This window comes from Microtus pennsylvanicus, chromosome 5 (assembly GCF_037038515.1).
Source record: "Microtus pennsylvanicus isolate mMicPen1 chromosome 5, mMicPen1.hap1, whole genome shotgun sequence".
Taxonomy (NCBI): Eukaryota; Metazoa; Chordata; class Mammalia; order Rodentia; family Cricetidae; genus Microtus; species Microtus pennsylvanicus.
The window spans coordinates 54,810,959-54,833,174 of NC_134583.1; the positions used below are offsets into that span (position 1 = coordinate 54,810,959).

Sequence of the window (22,216 nt, forward strand, 5' to 3'; positions counted from 1 at the left end):
ATAGCTTGTCCATTAGTGTCTTTTAATCACCTGGGGCCAGTTTGTAATCTCAGGTTGAATCTTCTACCTTAAAATTTTTATATTTTAAAGACATCTATTCATTCGCGTGTGCACGCATACATGTGTGTGCCGTGGCATGCAGTGGAGGTCAGAGGACAACCGTCAGGAGCTGGTTCTCACCTTTCTCCACGTGGGTTCTGGGAATTGAATGCAAGGCTTCAGGCTTAGTAGCAAGTGTCCTTGTCCTATGATCCATCTTGCTGTCTCTTTCATTTGTTTGTTCATTGAGGAAGAAGAACATGGTCTTGCCGTGTAGTCCTAGATTCCCTGGTGCTAACTACGTAGCCCAGGCTGCTGTCAAAGTCACGGAAATCCTCTTGCTTCAACCCTCTGAGAGTTACAGTGGTCCCCATCATGCTCAACTAAGTCTCTTTTCTATGCACAGGAGTCCAGGCTTCTGGTGAAATTGTTAGCTCTATGCCCAGTTTGACAACCTTTCATGGGAAGAAACTCTCGGTAGGCATGCAAAAGAGTGGTCCCATAATGCCACCAACAACTCAGTGTGCTTGCTGCCTGCCAGGCTCTGCGCCAAGGGCTGTCTCTTATTTTAGCATGCCTTACCTGAGCTTGGATCTCTTTTGAGCTTCCTGATTTTTCCTCACTTTTCCCTTGGGGCTTCTGGCACCCTTTTTTGTTACCTGGCCGCGGTGGTGTTACCAGAAGCATCCGCGGCACGTGGGAACTTGTAAATGCAGGATCTCAGCCCACGGAGACCAGATGAGTCAGGCCTCAGAGCAGGGTCTGCCCCTGTATTTTAGCAAGCCTTCTGGGGAACGTGAGGCCCTGTGGATTGAGAACCTCGGGTGTCATGAGACATTGAGGAACCCGTGCCTCCTCCACCAGTCATAACAGGGGCACATCCTTCTACTGCTATTTGTCTTCTGATTGTCTCCACCAGCCCTGGGGAGTAGAGTGGGTAATGAGAACACCGATTTTCATAGTTACAGCTACCGGGCCATTGTGCTCGGGAGTCAGGAACTTCCTGGTTTCCATTGACCTGATCCTCAGAGCAGCCCAATGAGGTGAGCACCGTTGCTCTCTCTACACAGTGGATGCATTTGGGGTCTCGAAGAAAGTAAGCAACTTCCCTAAAGCCACCAAGCTCTGTATGATAAAGCTGGGCTTCAAATCCAGCCCAGGCTCTAGGTTCCTGTTTATAACCATGGTGTGGCAATTGGCGTGTGCTTGTTCAGGGCCAAAAGGAGGCCGTGTGTGTTTGTGTGTGTGTGACAGCAGTATGTATACAGGGTTCCTGATGGAATCTAATTCTATTTCCTTCTTATAGCAACCTTCTGAAGTCAGGGTTGGCATTCCAATTTCTCCCAGAATAAAACTGAACCTTCATGGCCCTAAGTCAGAACAGGCGGACACCACCAAGCTCCGCAGGCTGGACTAATATGCTTCTCTCATAACGAATGTCTTGATTCTTACCTTACCTTTGAACCATTAAATGCACACTCCACTGGTTCTCCTGGTTCCAGGGATTAGTGGAGCTGGGGGGGTCATAGAGCAGATTCCCAGCTTACCTCTCCTGCACCTTCCCGCTGTAGCATGAACACATTTGAGAGCTGTCACCTTTCCTTGACTGATTGACTCGTTCATTTATTCAACATCACTTACTGGGTGCTTCCTGTGCCTTGCGCTGACTGAGTTCAGCACTGGGGACCATGGTAAGACAGAGTTGTCCCGACCTGGTGAAGTTTACTGCGCCCTCCTTGCCGTCATCCAGTTAAGTCAACCTCTATAGCTGATAGGTGGAAGTCAAGCCACCCACTCGAATAGAAATAGAAGAATTATAATCACTACTGCCATCTTTGAAAATGACATTTAAAAAATAGCTAGATACACATTTTCATCTGATGCCTTCCCTCCCTGAAAACCCTGAGGACTTCATAACAGCGAAATTTGCACAACCTGGGGCTGGAGAGATGGCCCAGCAGTTACGAGCACTTGATGCTCTTGCAGAGGACCCTGGTTTGTTCACAGCACCCACGTGACGGCTCACAACGGTCTGTAGCCCCAGCCCCAGGAGATCCAATGCTTTTTGTGAGCATCAGGCACACATGTGGTGCAGACAAGACACTCATACACATTAAAGAAAATATATATATATTTTAATTATGTGTAACTCTAGATAAAAGATCACATATTTCTTTTAAACATTTTAAAAATATTTACTCATGTGTGTGTGTGGAGGGGATGGAGTGGCAGAAAACTTGCAGGAGTTACTTCTCTCTTTCCACAGTTGGGCTGGGCATCGAACTCCGGTCATCAGGCTTGGCAGCAGGCACCATTATTCCCTGCTGAGCTGTCTTGCTGCCCTCATCTTCCCGGTTCGCAGGGTGTGTCAGTTAGCTGGTTATGCTTCTCAATGCCTGGGGACTTAGCAGAAAACCCAGACTCACCCACCACATGTAAAAGCAACAGAAGCATGAAGCTGCCTCGGGCTCAGTGGAGAGGAAAGGGTTACTGCTCTGCTGGCTGCTGCAGATGTCCCCGAGAAGAGCTGGGGTCCCCTCCTCTGCTCCAGGCATGGGTTCCAGGGTGGCAGCGTTGGCACATGAGGGTGTCTGGCTGCCAGAGTGGGAGAGACACTGGCGCTCTTTATGAGCTAGCTGGGTGTACTCACGGCTAATTGCGACTGACAAGGAGTTCAGAGACCGTACTGTCTGTACAAAAGTGAACTCGCCAATCTTAACAATTCAGCTCACTAAAAACACACTGCTCCCTGGTCCCAGGCCCAGAACTGTCTCGCTCACTCTCTTGCCTCCAGCAGGTCTCAGCCCCAGATGTCCTCTTCCAAAGGAACTCGGTCTTGATTCCCCTCCCCCATTTAAAACCACACTGCCCCCACCACTCTGACCCTGAGCTGGATTCTTTGTTCTTTGTGTTTATTATCTATGACACACTACCTAATCTGTTTCTGTTGCAGATCTGTGTTTTCGTTCCTTCGCCAAGCCTTCCGGGAGGTGGGGTTGTATTTATCTCCTTTGTGGCTGTATTCTTCACCCTCAGCGAATCTGCTCAGCACAGGGTTGGGCACACATATTTCCTGACAACATTTTCAGCACACCATTTGCACTGAAGTTGAAGGTGCTAACCTATTACACCACAGCTTTATGCTTGATTCAGGACCTGTGAGTGTAAACTAGTGAGAGATAGTCTAATGAACATTCGCCCAAGATGAGCCCAAAGTCTTGCAAACAAAAGCCTTTAATTCTTCTGTATTCCTAAAATATGTTTCCATGACCTCATCACCAACAATAAAAGTTTATTAGCGTCTAATGAGTTCAGAACCATTTTAGAACCTCAAAAGATGTTTTGACACACTTTTCTAAAGCTGAAATACTGTTGCACACTTATTCTCAGAAATTGTATCTGTAAGAGATTTTCCTCTCATTACATTAATGTCCCCTGATGTGAAGGGCGGTGTAAAATGCTGCCCCCTGGTCAGGACTGGCTGTTGCACTGTGGCTACCTGCACAAGACCTGTGCAAAATGGGGCCAGTCAATATACCATCATGGGTGGGGGAGGAGCTAAGGAGGTCATGTCCCTCCCCAAGGAGCCATTGACAGTTGATGGCTACCAGGAGAGAGGGAGGCACTTTCTTCAGTGCTGGCCACTGGTTAGTTCCCCATGCTCTAGTAAATGACCTCCCACCCATACTCACGCAAGCAACCATCATTAAACTCAGTGGGTCACACACACGCACACACGATGAGGGGGAGCTTTATTGGAAATAAGTGTTCAGTGGGAGAGGGTAATGGGGTGTAGGTAATCAAAATATATTATACACATGTATACAATTGTTAAATTTTAAAGGATGTTAAGGATGTTAGGATTTTTTTGAACTTATATTCACTCCTATAAAAGATGGAGTAAAACCACAGAACCGGTTTCCTTATTTGACCTTCACTAGGACAGATTCTCAGAACCACAGCTACAAGTGTGAATGAGTTGGGCGTTTCTGTGGTTTTGGTGCAAGCACACACTTTTCTCATTTCTGTGACTGAACATATGAAAAAGTTCAGGGAGAAAAGAGTTAATTTTGGCTCAGCGTCCGAGGATGTTCCCATCATGGCAGCAAAGGTTCGTGGCAGTAGGACCACCTCCTGGCCATCGTGGCAGGAAGCTGCTTCCTGGTAGGTCAGGAAGCAGAGAAAGGGGATGCTGGCACTCAGCTGGCCCCCTCCTTCTCTTGCTTTTTAAAAACATAATTTAGTCCTTTGACAGCTTCTTATGCATGCACACTCATGCACACACAGACACACACACACACACACTGCATTGTGGTTTTTCTCCCCTGCCACAGTCTCTTATTTCCCTCCTATCACGATTATTCCCACTTGATCCCTTTCATTCACCAAGATTCATGGTGTGTGCCTCAGTTAACTTTACAGGAGAAATTTGTGTAACTATTAGTTTAGGACTAATCTTTGGAACCTGATGGGCTCACTGGTGAGTACACAGCTGAAGACAATGCCTCCCCTTCTCCCTGGATCTATCAACAGCAGATAGTTAAGCAGAGAAGGGTGGACCCCTGAGCCTCTCCACTATCTATGGGCCCCTTTCCATGCAGACCAGAGCAGGCGTCCGCAGGTGATGAGTCTCTGCTTGCACTGGCCGTGTATTTGCCCAGAGAATAGCATTTCACCACTCTCCTCCATGTCTCCTGGCTTCTGCCTTTTCTTCTTCTGCAGTGTTCCCTGAACCTTTAGGGAATGGTATGAATGTCCAGGCAGACATTTATTGGTGTAAAAGGGAAAGAGGTGTCCCCGGTTAGCGCTATGAGTAGAGTTTGTCTGTGGGTATCAACATAAATGCATAGAAGACAGTGTATCTTATGCCAATTTAGCTAAGCAATAATGTTATCTTCTCCCTAGGTTTTATAATCTCCCTGGGAATGGATTTTTTTTTTAAATCAGGTTTACATTATGAGGCAGGGGTTAGGAATGTAAATACTGCTCTTGCAGAGGACTTGAGTTCAGTTCTCAGCACCATGTCAAAAGACTCACAACTGCTTGTAACTTCAGTTCCAGGGATTCTGGTGCTTTCTTCTGACCTCTGAGGGCACCCACCCAACATATGCATATGAGTGCATGCACGCGCGCGCACGCACACACACACACACAATGACTCACATACATATTCATAAAAATAAAATAAATCCTAAAAATGAAAACACTCATGTGCAGAAAATTCAAGGACAGAAAAAATTGTAGGGAGATGGGAAATTCTGAGCTGTCCCTTGAGGAGGACAAACTTTGTGGCTGAACAAGCAGGGAAATAGGAGGATGCCTGTGAAGACCTTCCCTGGCTCTGTCTGAAAACCCATGTCAATGCTCCCATGGATAGTTTTGACAGGTCACAGTAAAGATTTTTGTTAATAAATAAATGAGCTAGAGACTTGTGACATTGTTAGGCCCACCCCTTCCCTTCAGGAACTTAAATAGGGATAAATATTTCTGTTGGGCCATGACGCTAAGAGAATAGTCACAGGAGACACTGCCAAAGTGCAGAGATTATAGATGTGCATTGTAGCACAGATTATAAAAACCCAGAGGCAGATATTGGGGTTCAAGCTGAAGATCAGAAAAGCAAAGCAGCTGAACTACTAGAGAGTTCTTATGTCTATCCTCAACGTGATTGCAGACTGCAATGTTCTCCACTAAGCCTCAGACTGCACACTGAGCCCTGAGCTCCCGTCTCTTCCCATCTTATTCCCATCTTATATTCCTCTCTAGTGCTGGGATTAAAGGCATGCACCACCACTACCCGGCCTCTATGGCTAACTAATGTGGCTGCTGGGATTAAAGGTGTGTGCCACCACTACCTGGCCTGTATGGCTGACTAGTGTGGCTAGCTCTGCACTCTGATCTTCAGGCAAGCTTTATTTATTAAAGCACAAATAAAATATCACTATAGAGCACCACCACATCTGGCTTAATTACTGACTGTTACCAACATCCTCAGAGCTGTATCACTAGACATGGAAATCAAATTACCATTTGACAATAGTCTTCATAGCCACACTGTCTCTTTGTTCCCTACAGTACTTTAATTCTATTCCTCTCTGTGGGAAGTTGTGAGAAGAGCAGCTGCTTTCTTTCAGAACAACGTGTTTGGTGCTGAGTTCACGTCTTACACATCACCAGAGCTCAGCAAATATTTGTCACATAACATGAATTAATTTTCTCTCAGCTGTTTTCCCATGCAGTGGGCATTCTGGGCTAGTTAGTTTTTTGTCAACTTGGCACAAACTAGGGTCATCTGGGGGAAGGGAACCTCCATTAAGAAAATGTCTCTAGTCGCATGGTAATGGCACATGTCTTTAATCCCAGCACTCAGGAGGCAGAGGCAGGCTGATCTCTGAGTCTGAGGCCAGTGTGGTCTACAAGAGCTAGTTCCAGGACAAGCTCCAAAGCTATAGAAAACCTTGTCTCAAAAAACAAAAACAAAACAAAAAATGTCTCTATCAGATTGGCCCTGGTAGGCAGGTCTATGAGATGTTTTTTTTGTTTAGTGATTGATGTGGGGTATCCAGCCCACTGTGGAAAGTGTTACCCACGGGCAGGTAGTTTTGTGTTATGTAAGAAAGGTAGCTGGGGAGCAAGTTTGTAAGCCTCCAGATCCCTGCACTGACTTCCCTCTGTGACGAAATATAACCTGTAAGCTGGACAAACCCTTTCCTCCCTAAGCTGCTTTTGATCATGGTGCTTAAAACAGTATGGATTACCTTTCTATTGCTGTGAAGAGAAACCATGGCCAAGGTGACTTATATAAGAAATAGTTTACTGGGAACTTGCATTTTCAAAGGATGAGTCCATGACCGTCATGATGGGGAACATGGTAGCAAGCAAACATGGCACTGGAGCAGAGTCTGAGAGCTCACATGTTGGGACAACAACCACAAGGTGGAGAGAGAGCTAACTGGGGATGGTGTGGGCTTTTGAAACCTCAAAGCCTACTGACAATGACACACCTCCTCCAACAAGGCCACATCTCCTAAGCCCTCCCAAGTCGTCCCTCCAACTGGGGAGACTAAGCATGCAAACATGAGTCTACGGTAGCCATTTTCATCCAAACCACCACGCACAGCAATACAAGTCAACAAGGATACCGTCTTATCTCCATTTTCAGGCTAGGTAATACGGACAGAATTTGAAGTCTGATTCAGGCACAGAACCAGTAAATGGCAGTGAACAAGGATTCAGCTGCCCTAGGTCTGTGACATTTTCTCCATTTCTGCCCTCTCGCTCTGATAAGGGAGAGAAAGACAGATAGAGATCCATTGCTGGGCTCCCTAAGTCCTTGCTGGATTGTTCCAAAGACCACATCAGGTTTATGATGTCATATATCTGCCGTGCCACAGGTCTCGGTCCTTCGAAGTCGGATCTCTCCTGACACCCATCTCTCCTTTGATCCCACTGAGGGTCTCTGCTGGTGTCCCATCGCTGAGGTCTCCTGGGCTCAGTACAGCTCTGTTCTGGTTCTCTGCACACCGTGCTGTCCTGATGTATTAGCTCTTCATTCATTCATGGGATCATCACAAAGACAGAGCTGGGCCACGGCCGCCTCTCTGTTCCCATGGTCTCATCAAGCTCTGGCACGCCGGTTGGTTGATAAGGGCTTTCCAAGTTGATGGCTGGCTGCTGATGGAATGTCTGGCCCTGCCCACGTGCTGGCATGAGCTGGCCTCATACTTTCCTGCATGGGAAGCAGCATTGTTTCCACATCTCTTTCTAAAGGTCTGGAAATCACTTCCAAGTTCATGATAAAATTGTTTAGTAGCCTATGACTTTTATAGCCGCAGGACATTGTGTGCTTTATTAAGGAGGTTCTAGACATGCAGTGAGTTGGGCTGAGGGTCGAGCTCAGTGGCAGAGCATTGGCAGCTTGGGCAAGGTCCTGGGTGAACCCTGTATGACAAAACTGACACATCTCTCTTCCAGGTCTAGCATTTGGTGATGTAGGTCTAAATTTTGGTTTTGCAAGTGCTTAAAGCTGTGTTTGTTTTTTTTAAGAGTTAAATTTAGAATAAGTGGGTTATAATTCACCAGAAACAGTGGCCTACTCTAGGGTATTTTGGTTATGTTAAATATTATAATTATTTAACATTGTGCATCCTCATAAAGACAACCTTCTGTAGAAGGAGCAGCGGGCTGCGTTCCTGGTGCCCAGTCGCCTGGCTGGTTTTCATCCAAAATAATTACATAGAAACTGTATTCTTTTAAACACTGCTTGGCCCATTAGTTCTAGCCTCTTATTGGCTAATTCTCACATCTTGATTAACCCATTTCTAATAATCTGTGTAGCACCACAAGGTGGTTGCGTACCAGGAAAGATTCTAGCCTATATCCATCTCGGGTCAAAGAATCATGGTGACTGCCTCACTTCCCTTCTTCCCAGCATTCTGTTCTGTCTACTCTGCCCACCTAATTTTCTGCCCTATCAAAAGGCCAAGGCAGTCTCTTTATTAACCAATGAAGGTAACACATAGACAGATGACCCCCCTCCATCAGGTATCTTTTCTCCAAGGCAGCTGATCACTGGTTTGAAGAGCAACGGAGCTCTGTATCCTCAGGCACTGACGCCTGTCTCATAACTGGCTTCCTCTCCTCTCTATGTGGAATGTTCTTCTTAACACCCACAACCCTAGTCCCTCACTTCTACAGGCTTTCACTCCAGTGTCACCCCATCAAAGATCCACTTAAAAAACAATGCCCCAACAACTTGCTTTATTTTAGACAGGATCTCATGTATCCCATGTAGGTCTTAAATCTTCTATGTAGCAAGGGATGTTATTGAATTTCTGATCTTTTAAAGTTCTGAGAATACAGGCCTATGTTACTCTGTCTGGTTTATATGTAGTGCAGGAAATCAAACCCTGGGCCTCATGCAGGCTAGACAAGCACTCTACCAGTAAAGTCTTTGTCCACAAGCATGAGGACCTGAGTTCGGATCTCCTGCGCCCTTGTAAAGATCCAGGTGTGGTATGTGTCTATAACTGCAGCACTAGGAAGGCAGAGACAAGAGGGTCCCTAGAGTTTTCTGACAAGTTAACCTGAGCTCCAGGTTCAACCAGAAACACAGCCTCACACACACACACACACACACACACACCTACACACACAAGCATACACACATACACCTACACACAAGCATACACACACACAAGTATACACACACACATACACACATAAGCATACAATCACACATACAAGCAAATTCCTATGATTGCCATGGTAAATATCCGGTGGAAATAGTGGGCAGCATGCACGAACCCATGGGATGTAAGCAGAGAATTCAAATCTCTAAGAAACAGTCAAAAGGTAGGACTAGAAATCAGACGTGAATAAAACTTTTGACTGATTTACCAACCAGTCCCTGGCTAGGAAAGTACCACGAAGCTTGGGGGTTCATCCAAACTAAATTACAAAAGAATAAAGAATGGAAAAAGTCAGAATATCCAAGAACTGGAGAAACTATAGACGAATCACTATATGCATAATGGGAAAATAAAACAAAGAGAAAGAGAGAAGAAAGAGTGGAAAATTACACGAATAATAAAGTCAAAAAATGACAAAGTAAGTAACTGGCTCACAATGAGTCATCAACAAATGCTGCTATTGGCATCATCATCATCACCATCGTCATCGTCATCACCATCACCACTATCCATCAATAAGCCACAAGACTAGAGGAGGAAAGAAGGGCTTAGGGAAAGGCAATCCTTTAAAGAAAGCTTAGTCTTGACACTTCTTTCTTCTTTTTGCTTTTCTGTCTTCTCTTTCTTATCAGGTTCTCACTTTGCAGGCCAGGTTGGACCAAAGTCTAGATTATGATGCCTGCCTTAGCCTCCCTCATGTTAGAATTTTAGAAATGTTGTTATCAAATCTGACTTAACTTCTTTCTTGACATGGGTCCAAAACAGAGTGACCAAAACACATGCCAATTGAGGAGGATGAGGAGGAGCAGCAGGAGGAAGAGCAGAAGGAAGAGCAGTAGGAGCAGCAGGAGGAGGAACAGCAGAAGGAACAGGTGGAGGAGAAGCAGGATGAGGAACTGGAGGAGGAGTGGTAGGAGCAAGAGGAGCAGGAGGAGCAGGAGGAGCAGGAGGAAGAAGGAACAGGAGGGGAGAAGCTGGAGGAGAAGGAGCAGAAGGAGGAAGAAGGAACAGGAGGGGAGAAGCTGGAGGAGAAGGAGCAGAAGGAGGAAGAAGAGGGAGAAAGGAGGAGAAGGAAGAGAAAGGAGGGACAGAAGGAGGAAAAAGGAGGAAGAAGGAGAAAGAGGAAGAAGGAGAAGGAATGAGGGGCAGAAGGAGGAAGAGCAGGAAGAGGAGGAAGGAGGGTGGGAAGAATTCAGTGGGTATTTTACACATGATTCCAAGTTTTATAGTAATACCACCCTCACGAGATTATTCAGATTGCTCCTGTCCACCTAAAGGGACAGGAGTCAGGGCTGAGGACTCTGCATTTTCACAGCTCTTCTATGGGTATCTGGTTGATGTGCCTATCCGACTGCTCTTTAAATAAAATAAGCTATTGCCATGTCGGTCAGAGTTTGACCTGAAACTTGCTCAACAAATGATTCTCAAGGAGGCAGTAGCCAGATGACCTGCACATGGGAGGGGACAGGGCTGAGAACAGAGGAGACAGGCTAGGGACAAGAGCACAGAAGAATGGAATGGGGTCTGGGGGATGTGGACGCCCTGAAGGATTGCCTGAGAAATGCAGATACTCTGGAGGAGGGCTACCCTTCCCCTGGACCTGTGACTTTCCCCATCAGGTCTCAAGAACCTGATTTAGAAGCTGGTGGCGCTTTGCACCGAGCTGCCTTGGATGGGATTCATCTCTCAGAAGTACTGTGCTATACACTTGACCCCACTGTGGTACTGTTGAGGTTATAGGACTTGGGCAAGGTAGAGCCTACTGTGAATAATTAATTAGACCACGAGGCAGCCCCTCAGAGGGGACCAGCGCTGACTTTGTATGGTGAGATAGCTTTAATAAAAACAAGATAATGTAAGTGTATCTATCCCTTGCACGTGGTCCCTTATACAAGGCTCGAGCTCCTTCCATTTCCCATGTTGTGACGCAGCCCAGGGAACCCTCGCTGGAGATGGAACGGAAACTGAGAGGGATGACTGATCTCGGACTCAGCCTTCAAGCCTCTTAGAGAAGCAACCCTCTTTTATATATGTAGTGACCAGTCACAGAGATTTTATTATAGCAACGGAGAACAGATTAATACATCCAGCAAATCCAGCCGAGGTGAAAGAGAAGCAGGGCATTATTCAGAAAGATAATCAGGGGTCATAGTGACATGGAAGTCAGAGCTTAAAATCCGTATCGTTTGGAAGAAGTCCTAGGACCCCATTCTTCCAGTCACTGCCTCCTTGTCTATCCCTCTGCAGATCCGCGTCCTCCAGAGGGGTATGCCTACATGTTTCCCTAGGCCTTGACTGTCCATCCATTTTCTGCTTTCCATCGGTCTTGATTTAACCCTAGTGTTGGATGATATTGGCTGAAAATTTGGCAGGTTCTAGAATCACCTAGGAGACAAACCTCTAGGCTTGTGCATGAGGGGACTTCTAGGCTGGGTTAACCAGGTGGGAAGACTCACCCTAAATGTGGCCAACACCATCCCCTGGGCTGGCATCTGCATTTATCTCCCTCTCTCTGGCTCATGGCACTGAACACAATGGGACCTGCTACTTCAAGCTCCTGTTGCCATTGTTGATGGTATTGCCATGCCATGATGGACTGTACCCATCACCTGCGAGCCAAAATAATTCCTTCCTTCCTCCACTAGCTCTTGTTAGGAGCTTTGATAGACCAGTGAGAAAAGGAATGAATGCAGTCTCATTATCCTCCCCGAGTCCTCCCTGATGTCGGTAGGTACATCCTTGTCCCCTGAGAGGGGACATCCAAATGTCCTCGCAGAGTCACAGAGAACTGGTCACTTCCTACATCCTCACTCATTCTCCTCTCAAGTCTCCCAGGGTTTTTATCTTTAATTCCTCTCGCTCTTTGCTTATGTGCCTCTCCCTTCTCCTTGCCCACCAGATCTCTGCCGTCTAAACAGGGTTCTATTGATGTGTGTGAAGTCATATAATTCTGTTGGTGGTGGCTGTACCGTCCATTGCAGAATACATGGCGGCACCCTTTCTTCAAACACCCACACTTCAGCAACCACGATAGTCAAAATGTTCCCAGTTATTGTCAGTCGCTCCCTGGGAACCAATTTGTCCTCACGGAGACCTACTGCTCTGAATGCTGTGTTCCTCCAAGTTCGTTCCCGTGAGTCGCTGCTCTACCCTGCTCCGGGTTTGGGAACACAAACCCTGACTATGACTAATGCGGTAATAATTAGTCATTACAGACCCACACTCTGGTGAGAAGGCAAATTAATCTAATTGGGCTCTTTTGGGGGGAATGAGAGAGAGAATGAGGGACTTTTTGACAATTGTTCCCTCAAATTCTCTGACTCACTGATGGATTTGCAATCGCTCTTGCCAGAAGTTCCATTAACTTGTTGCCTGGATATCGGTTGGGTCTTCCTGGGGTGGATTCAGCTCACGCACCACTCGGCTCAGACTACAGTACTATTCTGAAACACACTTGTAGGTGCCCAGTTCACTCAACTTGAGAATCCTGTGGACTGTATAACTTCTGTCTTCTAGAGCTGGAGAGCAGCTCTGGATTGTAGGCATGCTAGGCAAATGCTTTGCCGCCGAGGGCCGTCCCCGGCCCAGGACAGCCTTCTCCGGCATCTCACCACGCTCCGTCTCGGGAAACAGTTCTAGTGGCCCCGGACCTGCACCGTCTGCCAGTAACTTCTCTTCAACTTTCACCAGGCTCAGCTGGGGAATGGAAATTGTGCTGTGACCCCTTAGTAGCAACTGGGCTTCTTAAGTGTGGAAAGCCATGCATACGAACCAGAAGGAGGGTTTGAGGAGCAGGGAGAGACACGGCAGTGTGCTAAAGACACAAAATAACCCATTTCCATTGAAGCATATCAGAGGTCAGAATGAGCCTCCATGATATGCACGTGACACATAGGATGCCTGGCCCAGCAGGAGTTACTCTATCAGCAGTCTGTCTAATATTCAGTGGCAGCTTAAAGTCCAGAACCATGGCCTCTTGGGTCTTACATGCCAGTCTGCTCAGTTGATGGAGACTATCTAGCCACTGGGGAAAGACTAGAGCAGTGTGGTGCCCTTCTGTGTGGAGTCTGGGTGGCAGGTGTGTCCTCTTCATGTTGTGTCTTCGGGAGCACACGGAGGAACATCCACCATGTGTCCAGTGACCTGAGGAACACAGCACACAGAGAGCCCCTGACCTGCTTCTTACACAGAGTTGTGACTTTAAGATAGGTTTTCTAATGTATTCGTCTGCTTATTTTAGGGATTTATTAGTATATATTAATTACACATAAGAATGGTTTTAGTATGACATTTTCATACATGCACATAATGTATTTAGATCGCATTCACCCCTTACCCTGTCGTTTCTCCATCCCGGTCTCACAGGACCCTTTTCTTCCCCCCAACTAGCTTCTCCTTTCACGTCTCTCTTTTCTGTGTCTTTTGCTACCCAGGAAGTTTCCTTAGGGTTTTTTCTGGGAGCTTGAGGAAAGGCTTATGTGCAGGGGTGTGGTTGCTTTACATGGGGCTGCACCATTGGTAGAGTCTTTCTCTCCCCCACTAGCCAGTAACTTATAGATCTTCAGGGGGAGGTGGTTCCTGTGAGCTCCTCCTTCCCTGATAGAGCACTGACGAGACAGAGAGTGTGCAGTCCTCATAGCTGTTGTGAGCTCCAGGGTGCAACAGCCATGTTACACCCAGAAGCTCCCATCTCATGCTGTGTCCCTCTCCATTAGTCTAGCTATCAAACACTAAGTTTACATTATAGAATGATATGGACATTTATGAAAATTATAATTGTCATTCTAGAGATGCTACTATTAATGATCATACAGACTTTTGTTTTGTTTGGATTTTATCTAATACCGTGCAAGGCAGGCACTCTGTCAACTGAGCTCCGTCCCAGTCCCTTTAATTTTTTTTTAGTTGCATTTGTCACTATACATAGTGATGAATTCACAAAGACCTTCCATTGGAGCATAACTCAAGCACTTTGACTGAATTTACCTTCCCATGCTCCTCCTTTAGCCCTCCCCATTCCTGCTAGTCTGTCTTTCAAGAAGCAGAATTCTGGATAGACATTGTTTTTGTGGGCACAAAATAGTTCACTAAGCCTTCCCACAGTGAGGAGTGGCTACAGATTATTTCCTGTTTTTCACTGGAATATACACTACTATGAATTTTACTAGTCTCAGTCCATTCCCGCTGGTATAACGAAATATCGTTATATGTCCTGAGAAATACACCACTGGGCAGCTTCGTCATCAGGGGGACATCACCGTGCACCTGAAGCTTCACTAGATGACGTAATCTTATGGGATCACTGTGCTACATGAGGTCTGCTGTTGACTGAACTGGAGAGATGCAGTGTGTGGCTGTGTCACAGACTGGGTAATTTATCCACAATAACAATTTTAGTTTCCCGTGTTTAGAGACGGGAAAGCGTGAGATTAGGTGCTGATGAGTTCAGCATCTGTTGAGGGCTGCATACTGTATGAGACGGTGCCTTACTGCTGTGTCTTCCGGAGACACTGTGTGCTCACACGAGCAGAGGGCAGAAAGGGTGAACTGATGCCTCTGGAGTTGTTTTCGAGGAGTGTCAGTCCCAGCTGTGGGGCTTTCAACTCTGTGACTCCACCTTCTAAAGGGCCCACCTCCTCATGCTATCCCACTGAGGTTTACTTAGCAAGCTGCTTCTGAGGTGCGCTCCAACATGGCAACCAGAAATGCTTTCTTACAGATTAGAGCCTTTACTAAGCTATTTAACCAGAAGTGAAATTGCTATATGAAGGGTTAGAAACATGCTTAAGATTTTTGATAATTTGTAAATTGACATTTCAAACACTTGGTTGATGGACAACTGGATAAAAATATGCTCAGTAATAAAGGCCTTGTGTTTTTTTCTGTCGTAGAATGAAAGACAGTCTAAAATCTCCTAGCGTCTGTCTGTGCTTGTCTACCTCCTTATTAGGATCAGTCACACCACCTATGTGACCTGTGACAGGGCCTGGAGTCTTAGGGACACCTCTCAGACACTATCCAGGTTCTCGGCCCCCTTGGTTTTAACTGACTTCACTGACCCTTTTACAGCAGGCAGAGGAAGGAGCCATGTTGCCAGGACTCTACAAGAGATCCTGAAACACCAACACATACTACCTCAGTTCCCCAGAGTTCAAGTGCTGGCACACACAGAGAGCTGTGCGCCCGAGGACTTACTCCCAAGGTCAAGTTCATCAGCCTAGGGAATGAGTCTTTTTGTTTGCTGTTCGAAGGAAGAGAAAGGATGGAGGCTCCAGGGGCTCTGTCTGTGCATGGGCACTGCTGGTGCCTCGGGAACTTTGTTCATACCAGGATCTCATCTCCATGGGAACACCACCAACACTAGGCGCTCTCACACCTGTCTCATTTATACAATCCATTTCAACCAAACACCGAGAATCCAAGCAGGGCAATTATCCAGCCTCTGCCTTTTCTCTTGTACAGGCCGTGAGGGGACTAAACTGGTGAAGGCATTCAGTGTCTCAGATGTGTGAGCCACACGTCAGTAAAAAGGCAGAAGCATGTGTACTGAGGTGGACATTTATTTCGGAGCATCCATCAGCTTGGAAGAAGTCTCCAGTAACCGTAGCCCCAGCTTTGCTTTCTCTGAATTTGACTCGCAGTCAGCTGCATGCAGTACTCATTTATTGCTAATGAGTGCATCGAGGCAAGTTGGCAGTAGGTCTTTCACTTTCCTGATACATTTTTATATTCCCATCAATAAAGAAACATATACTCAACCTTGTTCAAAAAGAATTTAAGATAACTCATACCTGGTTTAATCTAAAATTGATACTCAGAAAATAGAACTTTAACATGGTCATTCTAGAGAGGTTCCAGGGTCTTAAATTAAAGAAATCAGAAAGTTGGGGAAGTTATAGTTAGTAAAGAAAATATTACAAATCATATTTCAAGCCCAAACTGAACAAAAGAACTGGTATAACTAGTTGAGGGCCCCCCAAACGATGTCATTAAAAAGTCACTTTTTAAAAAAAATTAAAGCCATTGAGGTCCCCCACAATTATTGAAAATCTAAGAACTCCTCAGCCCTTTAGTTATTAGAGAGAACTATATCATTTTAGCCGGTCAATTTATGCTTTTCTTTTTTAGTATTTAAAACAATTTAAATATATTTTGATCATATTTTCCTCTTCCCTAAGTCCTTCCAGATCCTCTCCTCCACCCATCCAACTTTGTTTTTTTTTCAAAATAAAAAAAGCAACCCAATATAACAAAACTTAGAAAGCAAAATACCACCCCCCGAAAAATAATCACCAAACTGTAACCAAATAAAAGCACACACAGACAAACCGTGGAGTCCATTATATGTTGGTCAACTACTCCTGAACATGACGCCTACTCTGGAGTGGTTGATATACCCAGTACCACCCCATTGGAGAAGACTGATTTCTATATATGTGTCCAGCAAGTATAAAAGACCATTCAGTTGTTAACCTTTGCCCTAGTAGGCATCCATCCATCCATCCATCCATCCATCCATCCATCCATCCAATTGTTTTAAAAATAACAAAATAAAATATAATGTGATAAAACAGAAACTATCACATCAAAGTTGGCTAGAACAAACCAACAGAAGAAAAAGAGCCCAAGAGAAGCACAATAATCAGAGACCCACTTGTCCACACACTCAAAATTCCATAAAAACATTAAACTGGAAACCATAATATATATGCAGAGGACCTGGTGCAGACGTGTGCAGGGTTTGTAGCTGCTGCTTCAGTCTGTGAGTTCGTACAGATAAGCTTTGCTCCTGTTGATGTAGAGGACATCTTTGTGTCTTTGTTTTCTTTGGATCCTCCATCCCCTCTGCTTCTTACACTCTTTCCACCTCCTCTTCTGAAGGGCTCCTTAAGCTCTGAGGGGGAGGAATTTAATGGAGACTTCCCATTTAGGGCTAAGTGCTCCAAGGTCTCTCACTGTCTGCATAATAACTGACTGTGGGTTCCTATATTTGTTCCCATCGGCTGTGGGAGGAAGCTTCTCTGATGATGGCTGAGCAAGGCACTGATCTGTGAGTATAGCAGAATGGCATAAGGAGTAATTTTATCACTGCTTTTGCCTGTTTTGTTTGTTTTTCTGTCTTTTTTTTAGACCAGTATAGGTTTTGCCCTAAGTCCCTGGGCTATCTAGTCTCTGGTTCTTGGCCACTCAAGCAGTGCCGGGCACAGGTTCTATTTTATGAAGTGAGCCTTAAGTCAAACTTATTGGTTGGTTACTCCCACAAGGTTGGTGCCACCATTGCCTTAGTATATCTTGCAGGTAGGATACCAGTGTATAGATAAGGGATTTGTGGCTGACTTGGTATTTACATTTTTCTTTTGATAGCATGCAGAGTATCTTCTTGTACCAAAGACACCAGAACATAGGGGTGGAGGTTCTGTGTAGGCACCAGCTTGACATCTCCATGTTCAATGAGTTGTGTGGGTGTTGTCTTCAGCAAGGGGATCTTACTGTCAGTTTTTGGAGAGCAACCTATGGTCTTGGGAACAGCTTAGATTGTTTGGGGATTCCCATGGGCCACCTGACATTGGAAACTTCATTTGGTGACAAGAGATGGCCAATTGTGTCTCTCTTTGTCTCCCCATTATTGCAATTTCATTTAGATCCCAATACACACACACACATGCATGCATATATATGGAAGTTTCTATTGTATTAGGTTTCCATACTACCCCTCAAATGTCCCTTAATTTTAGCTGTCTCTCTTCATATTCCCTCCCACAACCCTCTCTATCCTCCTCTTCACTTGCTCCTGCCATTCTAGTCTACCCCATCCATTTATAATTATCTATTCTATTTCCCATTCCAAGATCTATCTATTCCCCTGAGTCCCTTATTCTATACATACCCTCTGTGGTTCTATGGATTATAATTTGGTTACTATTGACTTAATAGCTAATAGCCACAAATATTATACACACACACAAATATATATATACACACACACCATATTTGTCTTCCTGGATCTGGTATACCTCACTCAGGTTGTTTTTTTCTACTTCCATCCATTTGCCTGCAAATTTCATGATGCCATATTTTTAACGGCTGAGTAAATACTCCATTGTGCAAATGCACCGCATTTCCTCAACTATTCTTCTGTTGAGGGACAGCTAGGTTGTTTCCAATTTCTGGCTATTAAGAATAAGGCAGCAATGAATATGATTGCATAAGTACCTCTGTGGTAGGAAGAAGAGTCCTTTGGGTATATGACCCAAAATGGTGCAGCTGGATCTCGAGGTAGATCGATTCCCATCTCTCTGGGGAGCTGCCACATTGATTTCCCGAGTGACTGTAAGAGTTTGCAGCCCCACCAGCCATGTATGAGTGAGAACCATACCTTATCTTTTAAATTAAGATCATTGATTCTCAACTGAGCATTAACTAAAAGATTTTTCAATTAGCTTAACAATATTTTTGTTTAGTAACCTGTGAGTAAAGCTTCTTTTCTCTTTGGGCTCCCTTCAAGGTGGACTGAGCTCTTATCAGAAAATTCCTCCTCATGCTTCTAGAGGGTGTCATGATCCTGCAGTCATGTATGGATTTCTCATGTTCTGGAGGGTGCCATGATCCTGCAGTCATGTATAGATTTCTCATGTTCTGGAGGGTATCATGATCTTGCAGTCATGTATGGATTTCTCATGTTCTGGAGGGTGCCATGATCCTGCAGTCATGTATAGATTTCTCATGTTCTGGAGGGTGCCATGATCCTGCAGTCATGTATAGATTTCTCATGTTCTGGAGGGTGCCATGATCCTGCAGTCATGTATGGATTTCTCATGTTCTGGAGGGTGTCATGATCCTGCAGTCATGTATAGATTTCTCATGTTCTGGAGGGTGTCATGATCCTGCAGTCATGTATAGATTTCTCATGTTCTGGAGGGTGTCATGATCCTGCAGTCATGTATAGAGTTCTCATGTTCTGGAGGGTGTCATGATCCTGCAGTCATGTATGGATTTCTCATGTTCTGGAGGGTGCCATGATCCTGCAGTCATGTATAGATTTCTCATGTTCTGGAGGGTGTCATGATCCTGCAGTCATGTATAGAGTTCTCATGTTCTGGAGGGTGCCATGATCCTGCAGTCATGTATAGATTTCTCATGTTCTGGAGGGTATCATGATCTTGCAGTCATGTATAGATTTCTCATGTTCTGGAGGGTGCCATGATCCTGCAGTCATGTATGGATTTCTCATGTTCTGGAGGGTGTCATGATCCTGCAGTCATGTATGGATTTCTCATGTTCTGGAGGGTGCCATGATCCTGCAGTCATGTATGGATTTCTCATGTTCTGGAGGGTGTCATGATCCTGCAGTCATGTATAGAGTTCTCATGTTCTGGAGGGTGTCATGATCCTGCAGTCATGTATAGAGTTCTCATGTTCTGGAGGGTGCCATGATCCTGCAGTCATGTATAGACTTCTCATGTTCTGGAGGGTGTCATGATCCTGCAGTCATGTATGGATTTCTCATGTTCTGGAGGGTGCCATGATCCTGTAGTCATGTATAGATTTCTCATGTTCTGGAGGGTATCATGATCCTGCAGTCATGTATGGATTTCTCATGTTCTGGAGGGTGTCATGATCCTGCAGTCATGTATAGAGTTCTCATGTTCTGGAGGGTGTCATGATCCTGCAGTCATGTATAGATTTCTCATGTTCTGGAGGGTGTCATGATCCTGCAGTCATGTATGGATTTCTCATGTTCTGGAGGGTGCCATGATCCTGCAGTCATGTATAGACTTCTCATGTTCTGGAGGGTGCCATGATCCTGTAGTCATGTATAGATTTCTCATGTTCTGGAGGGTGCCATGATCCTGTAGTCATGTATAGATTTCTCATGTTCTGGAGGGTGTCATGATCCTGCAGTCATGTATGGATTTCTCATGTTCTGGAGGGTGTCATGATCCTGCAGTCATGTATGGATTTCTCATGTTCTGGAGGGTGTCATGATCCTGCAGTCATGTATAGATTTCTCATGTTTTGGAGGGTGTCATGATCCTGCAGTCATGTATAGACTTCTCATGTTCTGGAGGGTGCCATGATCCTGCAGTCATGTATGGATTTCTCATGTTCTGGAGGGTGCCATGATCCTGCAGTCATGTATGGATTTCTCATGTTCTGGAGGGTGTCATGATCCTGCAGTCATGTATGGATTTCTCATGTTCTGGAGGATGTCATGATCCTGCAGTCATGTATAGATTTCTCATGTTCTGGAGGGTGTCATGATCCTGCAGTCATGTATAGATTTCTCATGTTCGGGAGGGTGTCATGATCCTGCAGTCATGTATAGAGTTCTCATGTTCTGGAGGGTGTCATGATCCTGCAGTCATGTATGGATTTCTCATGTTCTGGAGGGTGTCATGATCCTGCAGTCATGTATAGAGTTCTCATGTTCTGGAGGGTGTCATGATCCTGCAGTCATGTATGGATTTCTCATGTTCTGGAGGGTGTCATGATCCTGCAGTCATGTATAGATTTCTCATGTTCTGGAGGGTGTCATGATCCTGCAGTCATGTATGGATTTCTCATGTTCTGGAGGGTGTCATGATCCTGCAGTCATGTATAGATTTCTCATGTTCTGGAGGGTGCCATGATCCTGCAGTCATGTATGGATTTCTCATGTTCTGGAGGGTGTCATGATCCTGCAGTCATGTATAGAGTTCTCATGTTCTGGAGGGTGTCATGATCCTGCAGTCATGTATAGAGTTCTCATGTTCTGGAGGGTGTCATGATCCTGCAGTCATGTATGGATTTCTCATGTTCTGGAGGGTGTCATGATCCTGCAGTCATGTATAGATTTCTCATGTTCTGGAGGGTGCCATGATCCTGCAGTCATGTATGGATTTCTCATGTTCTGGAGGGTGCCATGATCCTGCAGTCATGTATGGATTTCTCATGTTCTGGAGGGTGTCATGATCCTGCAGTCATGTATAGATTTCTCATGTTCTGGAGGGTGTCATGATCCTGCAGTCATGTATAGATTTCTCATGTTCTGGAGGGTGCCATGATCCTGCAGTCATGTATGGATTTCTCATGTTCTGGAGGGTGTCATGATCCTGCAGTCATGTATAGATTTCTCATGTTCTGGAGGGTGTCATGATCCTGCAGTCATGTATAGATTTCTCATGTTCTGGAGGGTGTCATGATCCTGCAGTCATGTATAGAGTTCTCATGTTCTGGAGGGTGCCATGATCCTGCAGTCATGTATAGACTTCTCATGTTCTGGAGGGTGTCATGATCCTGCAGTCATGTATGGATTTCTGCTCTCACATGAGCCTTACCCCAACAGCACTTTGGTTGAGGCAGGGCTAGGTCCTGATTTAGATTTTCTCAAAGCCCAGGGCTTAGGATGTGTGTAGAGCAATAAAGCCCCGGTGTTTACAAGGCCCTGGGCTCAGTCCTCGGTGGTAAACACACTAACAAACTGCTGCTAAACTTCCTTCCCTGGGGAAGATGGAAATAGGACCCCAGTGGGAGAGCAAGGCTTACACTGGGGAGCCAATGAGAGTACTAAGTTTACTATGGAATGTGAACGAGGAGTTACAGGCAAGAGCACGGGTGGACTCTGAGCAGCCACACCATACACTCTCAGGACTACACGCAGCATGGGTGGTGACTCCTTTGGGCCTCATAGATGGAGCCCTGTCCCTTGATCTTCCTTGCCTTTATACTCTCCCCTGAGACCACATGCAGTTGAGGCAGAATTATATGCAGCTGATTTGGAGGAATGGTGGGATACTCATAGGCCCCTCCCCACCCTTTCTTCTATAAGAGGACATCAATGGTTGATAAGCCCATCTGTGATGATCTTTTGCAAGTAGTACTGGCTAATCTGATAAAGATGGTGGCAGTTTGGCTCAGAGGACAGTCCGGTACAACATCCACAACTGTTGAGTGACTTGCCTAGTCACCCAATCAGAAAGTAACAGGGCCACAGAACCCCTAGTTCA

At 45.5% G+C, this 22,216-nt stretch overlaps 1 protein-coding gene across 1 annotated transcript in view; it reads left to right on the top strand.

Annotated features, from left to right (window-relative positions):
* The window catches only part of Spon1 (spondin 1), a 308,671-nt gene that overhangs the window by 25,680 nt on the left and 260,775 nt on the right, over nt 1-22,216 (top strand). The window lies entirely within an intron of this gene.